Source organism: Patiria miniata, unplaced genomic scaffold, assembly GCF_015706575.1.
Source record: "Patiria miniata isolate m_02_andy unplaced genomic scaffold, ASM1570657v1 HiC_scaffold_8, whole genome shotgun sequence".
NCBI lineage: Eukaryota > Metazoa > Echinodermata > Asteroidea > Valvatida > Asterinidae > Patiria > Patiria miniata.
Genome location: NW_024037075.1, coordinates 504,144 through 519,676, shown reverse-complemented (window position 1 = coordinate 519,676; position 15,533 = coordinate 504,144). Strand labels below are relative to the sequence as shown.

General features: G+C 38.3%; 1 long non-coding RNA gene across 2 annotated transcripts; it reads left to right on the top strand.

The window, feature by feature from the left end:
- The first annotated feature begins 11,369 nt into the window (after positions 1 to 11,369).
- Positions 11,370 to 14,011, top strand: LOC119719165. Of its 2 annotated transcripts, XR_005269884.1 has the most exons (4): positions 11,370 to 11,450; positions 12,140 to 12,252; positions 12,374 to 12,444; positions 12,858 to 14,011. It is a non-coding gene; the product is annotated as an uncharacterized LOC119719165 (long non-coding RNA). The 2 variants fall into 2 exon arrangements; XR_005269883.1 differs by lacking the exon at positions 11,370 to 11,450 and having other exon boundaries at positions 12,119 to 12,252.
- Positions 14,012 to 15,533: the final 1,522 nt, after the last annotated feature.

Here is a 15,533-nt window from a genome sequence, read left to right as displayed (position 1 = left end):
TTGTATATGAATATTTGATTTTTTTGACCTTTTAGCCATATCTCCCGAACACAACATGCAAAATGCAAAATTCTTTATTGCATTTGGTCTGTTAGGTAATAGGTATTCGCACAAAACTTGAAAAATGTGTGACGTCATCATGACGTCATCAAAATGCGATTTTTCAAAACTCATATAAGGAATGGTCCAATTGTCATGAAACTTGGTGGGGAGGTAGATAATCGTACTAGTATGCAAAGTCCGAAGTGACGTCACGATGACGTCATCGTTTGTTTTTTTATGATTTGTTAAATATTTATAATTTTATTCTGCTTCCAAAAATTGCACACTTTCTTTTATCGGATTGATATTAAACTTGGTTTAAACCAAGACAACAATGACAAAATGTGCATTGAGAAGGGTTTTAAAGATGACGTCATTGCAGGGCATGTAACGTCATGTGATACAATTGTATTTTAGGGATTATTCTAAGCATTTTGAACAACCTTTAACTGTATGAAACACTCTGAAAAGTGACTGCAAAAGAACCAACATAACAAACATTTGTAAACTGCGAAAAAGCCCTGTGTTCTGTTTGCAAACAGACATACAGCTCTAGTTTCTTTTTCCACTTTTCCCCATAGGTTTTGTACACGTTTTTATTCTACAAGCCACTTTGGCAATTATTTTAAATCCGATCAACTTTAAACTAAGCATAGTTATTAATCATCATCTGAGGATGTGTGCCGAAACTTTTCTTCATGCTGACGTCATCACGTGATTGATTATAGAATTTTGAATATTTCATTTTTCCCATAGACTTTGTACACAGAATTTTTTTTTTTTAAATGTCAATTTTAAGAGGACATTTTCGACTCTTTGTCAGTAATTCATTTACACCAATCTTTGTCCAAGCAAAGACCCTAATTCAAACAACATTGTGTAATGATGACGTCATGATGACGTCATCCGGTGTTTATTTATAGGCAATTAAATTGTGACAATTTTAATATTTAAAAATGTATAAGAAATCAACCGTACGCGTCCGCAGCATTCTGTTGCCGGCAAGTGGTAGAGTAGGTTGAGGTCTTTATTTCATTCAGTGTGCCTGAAATCACGTGACCCTTGCTTCCGGTCGAAAAAGGCCAAAACCTGAAGTGGCTTATTATTTGAAAGTGGTAATAGATATGAACTTGCTTTCAACGGTGTTAGTCCCTTGGCTGATAGTATTCTTCAAATCATCTACCGATGACGTCATGCAATCTTCGAGCGCCCTCTAGCGACAGGTTGAACATTTTCAAAAATGTATTTTGAATACATGTCTGTGGCGAAGTTTGTCGGAATTGCCTAAATATTGGTGTATATAATGACCTTGACCCACTTAAGACGTGTGCAAAGTTTAAGGTGTATGACGTCATCAGACCGGAAGTTATAATGAAAAGACCCTTTTTCCTTAGAAAATTCCTGAAAAATCAACCATGGCAGTTTTTATATTAGTTTTTACTTTAATTGTCTATTTAAGGGTAGGTCTTAAACATTTCAAAGCTTCGAGGCAATAAGCAAACTCGGACATGCCCTGCGCACGCTTAAAACTTTAGGTTGACAATACCTCTGCTTTAAAACATGCACAGGACGTCCACAATGTACCAGTACATGTACATGCACGTACGTTGTACATATCGTATGTCAGTCAGCCCGCGCACAGCGCACGTGTTGCTGAGGTCAAATCCTGTCCACAGTGACCGTTTTAGCCGATTTCCAGCTAACTTTGACGGATTGTATGTTCATGCATAGTCAGGGACGTATTATTGATAAAAACAAATCATAATGCGGAAAAGCCCTATCTTCTGTTGCAAACAGACATAGATCTCTAATTATATGTCTATGGGTCCAACTGATAATCCATATTGGGAACAGCTCTGTGGTTGTTCACAACCACAATTTCTAGTTTTTGTTATTTTTAGTTTTTAGCTGTTTCGGTGTACACGTCGAAACAGCTCTTGTTAGCTGTTCCCAATTTCAATTGGGAACAGCTATTGTTTTCGTTAAAGTTTTTTTTTTTTCCTTTTTTTTTGGCTTTTCCGCAAAAAAGCGGAAAAGCCTTTCTTTTGTTCTCATTTTTGGCTTTTCCGCAAAAAGCGGAAAAGCCTTTCTTTTTGTTCTCATTTTTTGGCTTTTTCGCAATTCTTGCGAAAAAGCCTTTCTTTTTGTTCTGATTTTTTTTCTTTCTTCCTCACCCTCTTCCTCTTCCTCTTCCTCTTCCTCTTCTTCTTCCACTTCTTTTTTGCACAAAATCCCATAGACTTTGTACACGTTTTTTCTACACGCCACTTTTGGCCTTAAAACAATTCCGATTTCCTTCAAACCTGGCACATACTTAGAACATCACCTGCAGATGTGTGCCGAATCATTACGTCATGCTGACGTCATCACGCGATTTATTATAGAATTTTGAATATTTAATTTTTCCCATAGACTTTGTACACAGAAATTTAAAAAAAAATGTCGATTTTCAAAGGGCATTTTCGACTCTTTGCCAGTAATTCATTTACACCACTCTTTGTCCAAGCAATGACCCTAATTCAAACAACATTGTGTAATGATGACGTCATGATGACGTCATCCGGTGTTTATTTATAGGCAATTAAATTTTGACACTTTTAATATTTAAAAATGCATAAGAAATCAACCGTACGCGTCCGCAGCATTCTGTTGCCGGCAAGTGGTAGATTAGGTTAAGGTCTTTATTTCATTTAGTGTGCGTGAAATCACATGACCCTTGCTTCCGGTCGAAAAAGGCCCAAACCGGAAGTGGCTTATTATTTGAAAGTGGTAATAGATATGAACTTGCTTTTAACGGTGTTAGTCTCTTGGCTGATAGTGTTCTTCAAATTATCTACCGATGACGTCATGCAATCTTCGAGCGCCCTCTCGCGACAGGTTAAAAATTAGCAAAAATGTATTTTGAATAGATGTCTGTGGCGAAGTTTGTCAGAATCGCCTAAATATTGGTGTATATGATGACCTTGACCCACTTAAGACGTGTGCGAAGTTTTAGGCGAATGACGTCATCAGACCGGAAGTTATAATAAAAAGACCCTTTTTCATTTGAAAATTCCTGAAAAATCAACCATGGCAGTTTTTATAATAATAATAATAAAAGAACATTTGTAAAGCGCCGGTATCCGCCAAAAATAGGCGCTCATGGCGCTCGAGGAGAAAGTCAAGTTAAGATTGTGTGTTGTGAGAGTAAGCTTGTTTGTACAGGTGAGATTTTATGTTTGTCTTAAATGTTGTGATGGATGGAGATGATTTGATAGCCAGAGGGAGTTGGTTCCACACTCGGGTTGACGCTGCCGCAAAGGATCTGTCACCCCACAGAGTGGAGGTCCTGGGCTCGTGAAGCATCATGAGCTCACTGGAGCGGAGTCCGGTGCGTGCTGTTGAGTACGGGTGGATGAGGTCGATGAGATACTCCGGCGCATTGCTGTGGAGGATTTTGAACACGAATAGGCCGAGTTTGTATTTAATTCTGTATGATACTGGAAGCCAGTGGAGATCTGCTAGTACAGGAGTGATGTGAGAATGTTTACTAGTGAGAGAGATTAGTCTGGCACTGATGTTTTGTAGTCGCTGCAAACGGTTTAGTTGATTTAGGTTAATGCCATACAATAGTGAATTGCCCATGTCAATTTTGGATGTGATGAAAGCGTGAACAAGTATTTCAGTTGTGTGTTTGTCAAGATAGTTTCGTATGTGTCCGATGTTACGGATCGACATGCAGACTGATCTAGAGATTGATGTAAGGTGAGGTTCCATGGATAGAGATGAATCAAAGATAATACCAAGATTTCTGACTTGATTTGATGGCATGATGGTTGAATCACCAACCCTTATGGATGGAACATGAACTTTGCACGATTGCTGCTTTGAACCTATGATGATAAATTCGGTCTTTTCATCGTTGAATTTAAGCCAGTTTTGAGTCATCCAAGAACGTACGTCATCAATTTATATTTGTTTTTACTTTAATTGTTGATTGGAGAGTAGGTCTAAAACATTTCAAAGTTTCGAGGCGATAAGCGAACTCGAACATACCCTGCGCACGCTTAAAACTTCACAATGACAATACCTCTGCTTCAAAACATGCACAGGACAGGACGTCCACAATGTACATGTACTTGCACGTACGTTGTACATAGGCACATACATCGTATGTCAGTCAGCCTGCAGCGCACGTGTTGCTGAGGTCCAATCCTGTCCACAGTGACCGTTTTAGCCGATTTTCGGCTAACTTTGACAGATTTTATGTTCATGCATGCGCATAGACAGGGACGTATTATAGCACTTTTGGCATTAATCTTTGTCAGATATCACAGCTTTCTCCACAAGTCTTTTCCTATACAACACTGATTTATCTTACTGAGTAGTTCTGAACTTCGGCTGAGAATTACTATGAGAAGGAAAAAGAAATCGTATTTTTTTAACGCCTGTCATTTGATTGAAAATATTCCCAAGAGTTAGAATAGCAAGTAATATTTCATAAAAATGTTTCAGTTTAGAGGAAAATCACGCATTTAAAGGTGCAGTCTTTCTGCTGTGGGATTTTTAACCTATTGACTTTGTACACGTTTTCAAGCCACCATTTTCATAACTTGGCGATCTGGAATCGTCATCAAAGTTACAGCCAAGGAAGACCCTCATACAAAAACTATGCCAAGACTATGACATCATGATGACGTCATCATCAAGTGATTTATTATGGAGTCATGAATAATTAATTTTTCTCATAGACTTAGTACACAGCTTTCTCCACAAGTCTTTTCCTATACAACACTGGTATATCTTACTGAGTAGTTCTGAACTTCGGCTGAGAATTACTATGAGAAGGAAAAAGAAATCGTATTTTTTTTTTTACTTTTGCCATTGGATTGAAAATATTCCCAAGAGTCAGAATATCAAGTAATATTTCATAAAAATGTTTCAGTTTAAAGGCAAATCACGTATTTAAAGGTGCAGTTTTTCTGCTGTGGGATTTTTAACCCGTTGACTTTGTACACGTTTTCAAGCCAAAATTTTTATAACTTGGCGATCTGGAATCGTCATCAAAGTTACAGCCAAGGAAGACCCTCATACAAAAATTATGCCAAGACTATGACGTCACCACCTAATTTTTTTATTGATTTTTGAAAATTTACGTACATATTGTGAAGTCTTATATCTACAGAAATGTAAGTCCGATTGGGTTGAAACTTGGTATGTGGCTATATCAGGATGTGTTATAGATTAAAAATGAGGTGACGTCATGATGACGTCATCCTGAGATTTTGTATGAAAATTTATTTTTTTGGACCTTTTAGCCATATCTACCGAACGCAACATGCAAAATGCAAAATTCTTTTTTGCATTTGGTCTGTTATGTAATAGCTATTCTCACAAAACTTGAAAAATGTGTGACGTCATCATGACGTCATCAAAATGCGATTTTTCAAAACTCATATAAGGAAAGGTCCAATTGTCATGAAACTTGGTGAGTAGGCAGTTAATCATACTAGTATGCACAGTTCGAAGTGACGTCACGATGACGTCATCAACAATTAAAAAATAATTGTCGATTTTCAAAGTGCGTTTTCGACTCTTTGCCAGTAATTGATTAAGATCACTCTTTGTCCAAGCAAAGACCTTGTACACACGCACATACATCGTATTGCCGAGGTCAAATCCTGTCCACAGTGACCGTTTTAGCCGATTTTTTGGCTAACTTTGACATATTTTATGTTCATGCATATTCAAGACATATTATTGATTTTAAAAAATCATAATGCGGAAAAGCCCTATGTTCTGTTGCAAACAGACATAGACCTCTAGTTTTTTTTTTTCTCCTTTTTCAGACTTTTTCTCCATAGGTTTAACACACGTTTCTTCTGGCAGTCCACTTTGCCACTTTTTTAAATCCGATTGATTTCAGACTTGGTACATACTTAGACCACCACCCACAGATGGTCCTAGAAGAAATTTGTGATCGTGACGTCATCAGGTGTCAGGTTACGTTACATTAAAGATGCATTATTCCCCATATGTTTTGTACACGTTTTAAAACACTCCAGTTTGGCATCTTCGTCAATCCGATCGACTTTAAACTTAATTCATACTTAGAACACCACCCACAGATGGTTCTAGACGAAATTCGTGATCGTGACGTCATCAAGTGTCTGGTTACGTCACATTAAAGATGCATTTTCCCCCATATGTTTTGTACACGTTTTAAAACACTCCAGTTTGGCATCTTCGTAAATCCGATCGACTTTAAACTTAATTCATACTTAGACCACCACCCACAGATGGTTCTAGACGAAATTCGTGATCGTGACGTCATCAAGTGTCTGGTTACGTCACATTAAAGATGCATTTTCCCCCATATGTTTTGTACACGTTTTAAAACACTCCAGTTTGGCATTTTCGTAAATCCGATCGACTTTAAACTTAATTCATACTTAGACCACCACCCACAGATGGTTCTAATCGAAATTCGTGATCGTGACGTCATCAAGTGTCAGGTTACGTCACATTAAAGATGCATTTTTCTCCATAGGGTTTGTACATGTATTAAAACGCTCCATTTCGGCACTTTCGTAAATACGATCGACGTTACACTTGGTTCACACTGAGACCATCACCCACAGATGGTCCTTGAAGAAATTCGTGATCGTGACGTCATCAGTTGTCACGCTACTTCACATTAAAGATGCACATTTTCCCTATATGCTTTGTACACGTTTTAAAACACTCCACCTTGGCACCTTCATAAATGCGATCGACCTCAGACTTAATACATACTTAGACCACCATCCACAGATGGTCCAAGAAGAAATTCGTGATCGTGACGTCATCAGTTGTCACGCTATCTCACATTAAAGATGCACATTTTCCGTATATGCTTTGTACACGTTTTAAAACACTCCACCTTGGCACCTTCATAAATGCGATCGACCTCGGACTTAATACATACTTAGACCACCACCCACAGATGGTCCTAGAAGAAATTCTTGATCGTGACGTCATCATGTGTTGGGTTACATCACATTAAAGATGCATTTTTCCCCATAGGGTTTGTACACGTTTTAAAACACTCTACTTTGGCACTTTAGTAAATTATGCGATCGACGTTAGACCTGGTACACACTTAGACTACCACCCACAGATGGTCCTAGAAGAAATTCGTGATCGTACCAATGCCAAGATGGGTTATGAATGAACATTCATGTGATGTCATCATCAAATGTCATGTGACGTCCCTTAAAGGTGCATTTTGCTCTTCATTGACCTATATTTCCAGACCTTTATGTTCGATTTGGTTATAACTTGACATGTACTAGTTATAACTTGACATGTACTAGTTTTTCTTTCTTGCTCTTCTTCTTCTTCCACTTCTTTTTTGCACAAAATCCCATAGACTTTGTACACGTTTTTTCTACATGCCACTTTTGGCCTTAAAACAATTCCGATTCCCTTCAAACCTGGCACATACTTAGAACATCACCTGCAGATGTGTGCCGAATCATTACGTCATGCTGACGTCATCACGTGATTTATTATAGAATTTTGAATATTTAATTATTCCCATAGACTTTGTACACAGAAATTTAAAACAAAATTGTCGATTTTCAAAGTGCATTTTCGACTCTTTGCCAGTAATTCATTTACACCAATCTTTGTCCAAGCAAAGACCCTAATTCAAACAACATTGTGTAATGATGACGTCATGATGACGTCATCCGGTGTTTATTTATAGGCAATTAAATTGTGACACTTTTAATATTTAACAATGCATAAGAAATCAACCGTACGCGTCCGCAGCATTCTGTTGCCGTCAAGTGGTAGAGTAGGTTGAGGTCTTTATTTCATTCATTGTGCGTGCAATCACGTGACCCTTGCTTCCGGTCGAAAAAGGCCAAAACCGGAAGTGGCTTATTATTTGAAAATGGTAATAGATATGAACTTGCTTTCAACGGTGTTAGACTCTTGGCCAATAGTATTCTTCAAATCATCTACCAATGATGTCATGCAATCTTCGAGCGCCCTCTAGCGACAGGTTGAAAATGTTCAAAAATGTATTTTGAATAGATGTCTGTGGCGAAGTTTGTCGGAATTGCCTAAATATTGGTGTATATGATGATCTTGACCCACTTAAGAGGTGTGCGAAGTTTTAGGCATATGACGTCATCAGACTGGAAGTTCCGTTGAAAAGACCTTTCCTTTTTTAAAAATTGCTAACAGATCAATCCGTACAGATATAATCTTGAATTGCCCATTAAATGATAGCGTAAACATTTGCCTCAACAGTGCCAAGTTCCCAGCTTGTCAAATTGTTCACACAGTTGACGCGACGTCGGCAAAAAATACCCTTACGCAAGTTGCGGTAGAGAGCTGTAAAACATGCACAGGACTTCCTCAATGTGTATTGCACATGCACGTACGTTGTACATACGCACATGTACATCGTATGTCAGTCAGCCCGCAGCGCACGTGTTGCTGAGGTCAAATCCTGTCCACAGTGACCGTTTTAGCCGATTTTCGGCTAACTTTGACAGATTTTATGTTCATGCATTGTCAGGGACGTATTATTGATAAAAAAAATCATAATGCGGAAAAGCCCTATGTTCTGTTGCAAACAGACATAGATCTCTATTTTTTTTTTTTTTCTCTCCTTTTTCAGACTTTTTCTCCATAGGTTTAACACACGTTTCTTCCACCAGTCCACTTTGCCACTTTTTAAAATCCGATTGATTTCAGACTTGGAACATACTTACATCACCACCACCCACAGATGGTCCTAGAAGAAATTTGTGATCGTGACGTCATCAGGTGTCAGGTTACGTCACATTAAAGATGCATTTTCCCCCATATGTTTTGTACACGTTTTAAAACACTCCAGTTTGGCATCTTCGTAAATCCGATCGACTTTAAACCTTATTCATACTTAGACCAGCACCCACAGATGGTCCTAGACGAAATTCGTGATCGTGACGTTATCAGGTGTCACTTTACGTCACATTAAAGATGCATTTTCCCCATAGGGTTTGTACACGTTTTAAAACGCTCCATTTCGGCACTTTCGTAAATCCGATCGACGTTACACTTGGTACAGACTTAGACTATCACCCACAGATGGTCCTTGAAGAAATTCGTGATCGTGACGTCATCAGGTGTCACGTTACTTCACATTAAAGATGCACATTTTCCCCATAGGTTTTGTACATGTTTTAAAACGCTCCAGTTTGGCATCTTCGTAAATCCGATCGACTTTATACTTGGTACACACTTAGACCACTACCCATAGATGGTCCTAGAAGAAATTCGTCATCGTGGCGTCATGAGGTGTCAGGTTACATCACATTAAAGATGCATTGTTTCCCTATTGGTTTTGTACACGTTTTTCTTCAAACTGAACTTCGGAAGTACTAGTCTGATTGGGTTAAAACTTGGTACATGTATGCATATTCACATGGATGTGTTATAGATGGAAATTGAATTGACATCATCATCAAATGTCATGTGAAGTACCTTAAAGGGGCATTCTATTCTTTTATAGGTCTATATCTACAGAACTAAAATGTTCGATTTGGTTGTAACTTGACATGTACATATTATAATGTGCTGTTATAGATGACATTTTTAGTGACGTCACTGATTGTACATCCCGTGCTCAGAGTATTTCAAATATCCGAAACAGCTTGTGTTTGTCCACAAACACATTTCTAGTTATTTTTGAGATAGTCGGTAGCTCTATGTAAGAACTATCTCCTGCTTGAGCATAACGGTTTACGTTAATGTAAAACGCGAGTATTTTATCGACTACCCAACCTGATCCTCGATTTGTATGACTCGCGTGTTTTTCTTTTACTTGATCGATCGCTTCTTTAAGAATTTGCTTTACCTGACTCTCCCTCAAAATAACCACATTGTTACTGATAAAGGTAAATTCAGCAGTCACCCGTTCTCCATCAGGTACATTTTTAACATATCTCACTGTAATCGCAATCTGAAGCTTCATGTTAGTGAGTTCTCTCAGTTCTGATACGACTTTGCTTTCGATCTGTCGCTCGTGAGTGCGAAAAAAAACCAGTTCAACGTCATTATTAAACTGTCTCGGAATCAGTTCCCAGTTACGAAAGTTATTTCTAAACCTTCTCGTACCTCTGAAGTCAGCCTCTTGAAAATCTTCGGGAGATTTAAATCTCTTGATCGCTGAGAATAAATCTTTTTTTAAAAATCGACCATTATAACCCGTCGGTACGTATTCTAGATTTTGTTCGTCTACAATCTGTTTGAGCTCATGTAGTGTCTTTTTCTCAAGCGTTTAAATTTACTCTCTTCAGCCCTTATGGCTTTAATATAGTCTCGACGAGTATAATTTTCTCGTTCATCGATCTCTATATTATTTTGATCAACGTAACTCTTCAATGCAGCTTTAACCCACCGCGAATAGCCTTTAGGTGATGGCTTTGAGTTGGTCTCCATTTAATATATAGAGATATTATCTCTTCAAATATGGACTAGATAATATTTTTTTTATTTTATTTTTTTTGAATAAAACCAAAATGTTTATCCACTGACATCAGAATTAGACTCGGGAATAAAGAGGGCCAACTTTGAATTACAAGTACATTGAAAGTGAGTTGACACTATTCGAGAGTGCATGAGAATGCAGATGAATAGATTTTGAGCGCTCAAAATCTATCAGGCTTGAAATGGGAATTTTCTGGTACATGTACGCACAATTGTGTGTTGGAAAACACCCATTGCACAATTGTGTGTTGTGTAAACCCCAGTTCTAGTAAACTGTTTGATTAGTCATGATCATCACAGTGTTTCATAGTAATGACGTAGTTTATTTTTTGTTGTAGTTTTCGGAAACAGGAGAATATTACACAATGCACAATTGTGTGTTGTGTAAAACCCCAGTGACGTAGGTTATTTTGGTTGTTGTTTCCTGAAATTTGAGAATATTACACAATGCACAATTGTGCAAGGTGTTATAGTCTCGAATTGGAATTTTCTAGAGATTTCCAAAATTGCAACCACTTATGAAACACTGTGATGATCATGACTAATCATTTTTTTGGTTATACAAGTAGACAAATGAACAGGTCTGCCATTCAACAGACATTCTACCCAGCAGATAGACGTTCATCAGCCTAGCAGCATCAACAACTGCAGTAAAAATACAGAGCAGTAATATCTACACTTGTTTTAATCAAGCAACCCCCACTGAAAAGGTAAACTATAAGCTTTGTTTTTCACTAGAATTTTTAATAAAAGTATGCGAGGGAGCTGTACAGTACGTAACAAAGTTTTAAAGTGAACTTTTAACTGTTTAAATTATTATTATTTTTTCAGATTCCTAAAAGAGGAACTGAGACACAACGTGAAACCCAGCAATCCAAACAAGTTGTCTGCACCATCGAAAGGTAAACATAAATATTCACCCTTGACTAGTGTGGTATATTCCCCGTAAATTGTATGAAAAGTACTCACAATAATCGCAAGAAAACGACACAATTTTGCAGTAGCGCGTACAAGACTCACGTTCCACACAACAACCTTTTACTAAGTACAATTTCAACCCTGGAGGGCACTATCACACAAATGCATGTCGACTAGATTTTTGAGGAAGGATATGAGCAGTTGCAAAGCAAATGCAGATGAATAGATTTTGAGCGCTCAAAATCTATCAGGCTTGAAATGGGAATTTTCTAGTACATGTACGCACAATTGTGTGTTGGAAAACACCCATTGCACAATTGTGTGTTGTGTAAACCCCAGTTCTAGTAAACTGTTTGATTAGTCATGATCATCACAGTGTTTCATAGTAATGACGTAGTTTATTTTTTGTTGTAGTTTTCGGAAACAGGAGAATATCACACAATGCACAATTGTGTGTTGTGTAAAACCCCAGTGACGTAGGTTATTTTGGTTGTTGTTTCCTGAAATTTGAGAATATTACACAATGCACAATTGTGCAAGGTGTTATAGTCTCGAATTGGAATTTTCTAGAGATTTCCAAAATTGCAACCACTTATGAAACACTGTGATGATCATGACTAATCATTTTTTTGGTTATATAAGTAGACAAATGAACAGTCCTGCCATTCAACAGACATTCTACCCAGCAGATAGACGTTCATCAGCCTAGCAGCATCAACAACTGCAGTAAAAATACAGAGCAGTAATATCTACACTTGTTTTAATCAAGCAACCCCCACTGAAAAGGTAAACTATAAGCTTTGTTTTTCACTAGAATTTTTAATAAAAGTATGCGAGGGAGCTGTACAGTACGTAACAAAGTTTTAAAGTGAACTTTTAACTGTTTAAATTATTATTATTTTTTCAGATTCCTAAAAGAGGAATTGAGACACAACGTGAAACCCAGCAATCCAAACAAGTTGTCTGCACCATCGAAAGGTAAACATAAATATTCACCCTTGACTAGTGTGGTATATTCCCCGTAAATTGTATGAAAAGTACTCACAATAATCGGAAGAAAACGACACAATTTTGCAGTAGCGCGTACAAGACTCACGTTCCACACAACAACCTTTTACTAAGTACAATTTCAACCCTGGAGGGCACTATCACACAAATGCATGTCGACTAGATTTTTGAGGAAGGATATGAGCAGTTGCAGAGCACATAAAAATTTTTGTAAATAACTTTCAACTTTTTAGTATTTGTATTTTTTCCGATACAACAGCAATCATGACTACTATTTGTAACAAAAGGTTGTCTGAATACTACATCAAAATTACCATTTCATAAAACGGATGAAAATATATATATGCCACTTTATTTATTATTTTTTCGTTCTCTCGTTTTAGAAACACTATGGAGATTCCAAGGCAGACCATTGGCATAACTCACGTTGAGGAGGGTCTAAACGAGGCTAACGGAATCATTTCCTCGTTCAGCGACTGGTGTGTTGTGGGATTCGTTCAATGCTTACAGGTAGTAGCACAGGCAAAAGAACTGATAGCGACTCCACAGTTTAATGATCACGTTGAAGCCCTTCAGCGTCGTTTTCGTAATCCACCACCACTCCCCATTTTAGAAGTACACATTGATGAACCTGAAGATGAGCAGCCTCGAGTACCAAAGAAAAACCCTGTAAATCACCAAGAAATCTATGAAAAAATAAAAACCCGTTATGAGCCATGGCGGCAACCAGTAAATGAGGATATTCCAGCTGTACCTGTAAATCAACGCCATAGTTTAAGTTATTTAGAAACATGTATCAAAGACTGTAATAAATTATACAAAAATGGGGAAAACAGGGTTTTGTTAAATGCAGCAAGGTTTGGGGAATGGTTAGAAGTGTCGTTTCAAACATTTCGAGAAGATAAGAAAAGGGGAGGGTACTTTCGCCAAAATTCGATTTATGGTTAAAAAACAATTGCGGCATTTGGGAAGAAGTGGGCAAAAGTATTGAGAGAATTTTACGATCTAACAAAGGATTATCCCCAATTAATTTACTGCCGCCTACCCTTAAGTTTTTTCCGAAAAAACAAAAAGCATATAGTGAATTTTTTTAGCATACACGACAAGGAAGGTAGAAAATGGGGACACCGATTAGATTGCAAATGCAAACATTGTGGCCCCTTGTAAATAAGATATTTAACCATTAGCACAATGTCTGGATGTCAGTGGTCTCGAAAAGAGCATTTTGTATGAAAAACTAAAATGTGCTAGACAATTATTTAAACAGAACTCTGACATCATGCTTACGAATAAAATTTGTTTGACAAAGAAAAGGGAACTGGCAGTTCCCTTTAGTTCAATAGAACTAGTGATGACATCATGCTTATGAATAAAATTTGTTTGACAAAGAAAAGGGAACTGGCAGTTCCCTTTAGTTCAATAGAACTCTGACATCATTTTTTGATCTATATTTATTATATTATATATTGTTAAAGTTATATGTTTTAATGGTAAAGTCAGCCGTTTTTAATAAAGTGAAAAACTCAGACATGTAAACCTAAGAAAACGTTGTATATCTATTTATTTATAAGTATTGATAGAGGGCGCCACCAGTTGCTGTGAGTCTGTGTAAAGATCTCCAAGACGGCGAAAGATATTAGATAGTAAGAGCCTGGTCTGGTGCCTAGACAGAGGGAAATATGGGGTTTGTCGCCGTACCCCCCCCCCCCACTTATAATATAACAACTCGGAGAGAGAAGAGATATATTTGGGGAGCTAGAGGGGGAGATTATTTGGGGAAGGGGGATCTATTTTGGGGGAGGGGGATCTATTTTGGGGAAGGGTCATTTGGAGGGGAGGGGGTAATTAAGGAGGGAAAGATAATGGGATTTGGAATAGTGCCTGTCCATCTCCCTACTTCTCATGTAGTGGGGGAGACGACACCAGCCTGGCCAACCCAGGAGGTACACACTTGGGTCTTAATAGTAGGGTTGATCGCTTTCAGGTGACTCACAGTGTAGCACTGCTGTGACTGGTCAAGAGCATCGGTCAATGTCTTCTCTATCGCGGTAAAGCATGTGTGTTGATATGCTATACACTGCTGGTCGTCAGCATATGAAGCGCTTTGCGAGCGAGTCTGTCGGTTGGTAGCTTGTATAGATGTTGTACAGGAGAATACAAGCACACTCCCTTAGGGGAGACCGTTCCTTTGAAGACGTCGTACTCTACTCTGCCATTGAATTCTACAAAGAAACGATAATTCTTCAGTAGAACACCAATAAACTGGGTAAGGGTCAGGTCTGCCTTCATGTCCAGGATCTTCTGAAGGAGTTGGCAATGGTTAACAGTGATATAGGCAGCTGTAAGATCAACAAAGACAATGCCGGTGATCTATTTTTTTCTGCGGGAAGCCGTCCTCAATGTACAAATGGACTGAGTGAGGTTTAGAAGCTGTCCAGTTGTAGATTTGCCGGGACGGAAGCCTGCCTGCCTGTTCCTGTATGTTTCTCAATGAAGAGGCAAGACAGTTGAGGAGGAAATGTTTCAGCAACTTGATTGTGTGACCGCACTTGACTTTTTTTGGTCAAACTAACCGAGACTATTTAGAAGGGATTTGGGACTATAAGTTTTGACATGCAGTGGGTCTTTCCCAGGTTTTAGGGGGCGATTACCTTTGATTTTTGCCACACTTTAGGTATTGTTTGTGTGGCGAGGCAGGTGTTGAAGAGCTGGAGTAACCAATTTGAGTCGTTTGATCCAAGATGTTTCAGTTCTTCGGTGAAAATGTTATCCAGTTTGGTTGCTTTCGTGTTCTTTATTTATGCCAGTCGCAAGTTTATTAGCAGAGAAGGATTTGATGAAGCCAAGGTCGATGGCGGGGTCTTTCTGGCGGAGCTTGCGTTTCGGTCGCTTTACCATTTAATAGCAGTTGTTGTGGGCTATTTGGTTGGCAGTGATGTTACAATGCTGTTTACTAGGCTCTGTGCGGTCATTGCTGAGCTTTTTGATTATACTCCAGGCTTGGAGGCCATATTGGCTTCTTGGCCATATTGGTGGTTACCACAGGGGTTTGCCACAAG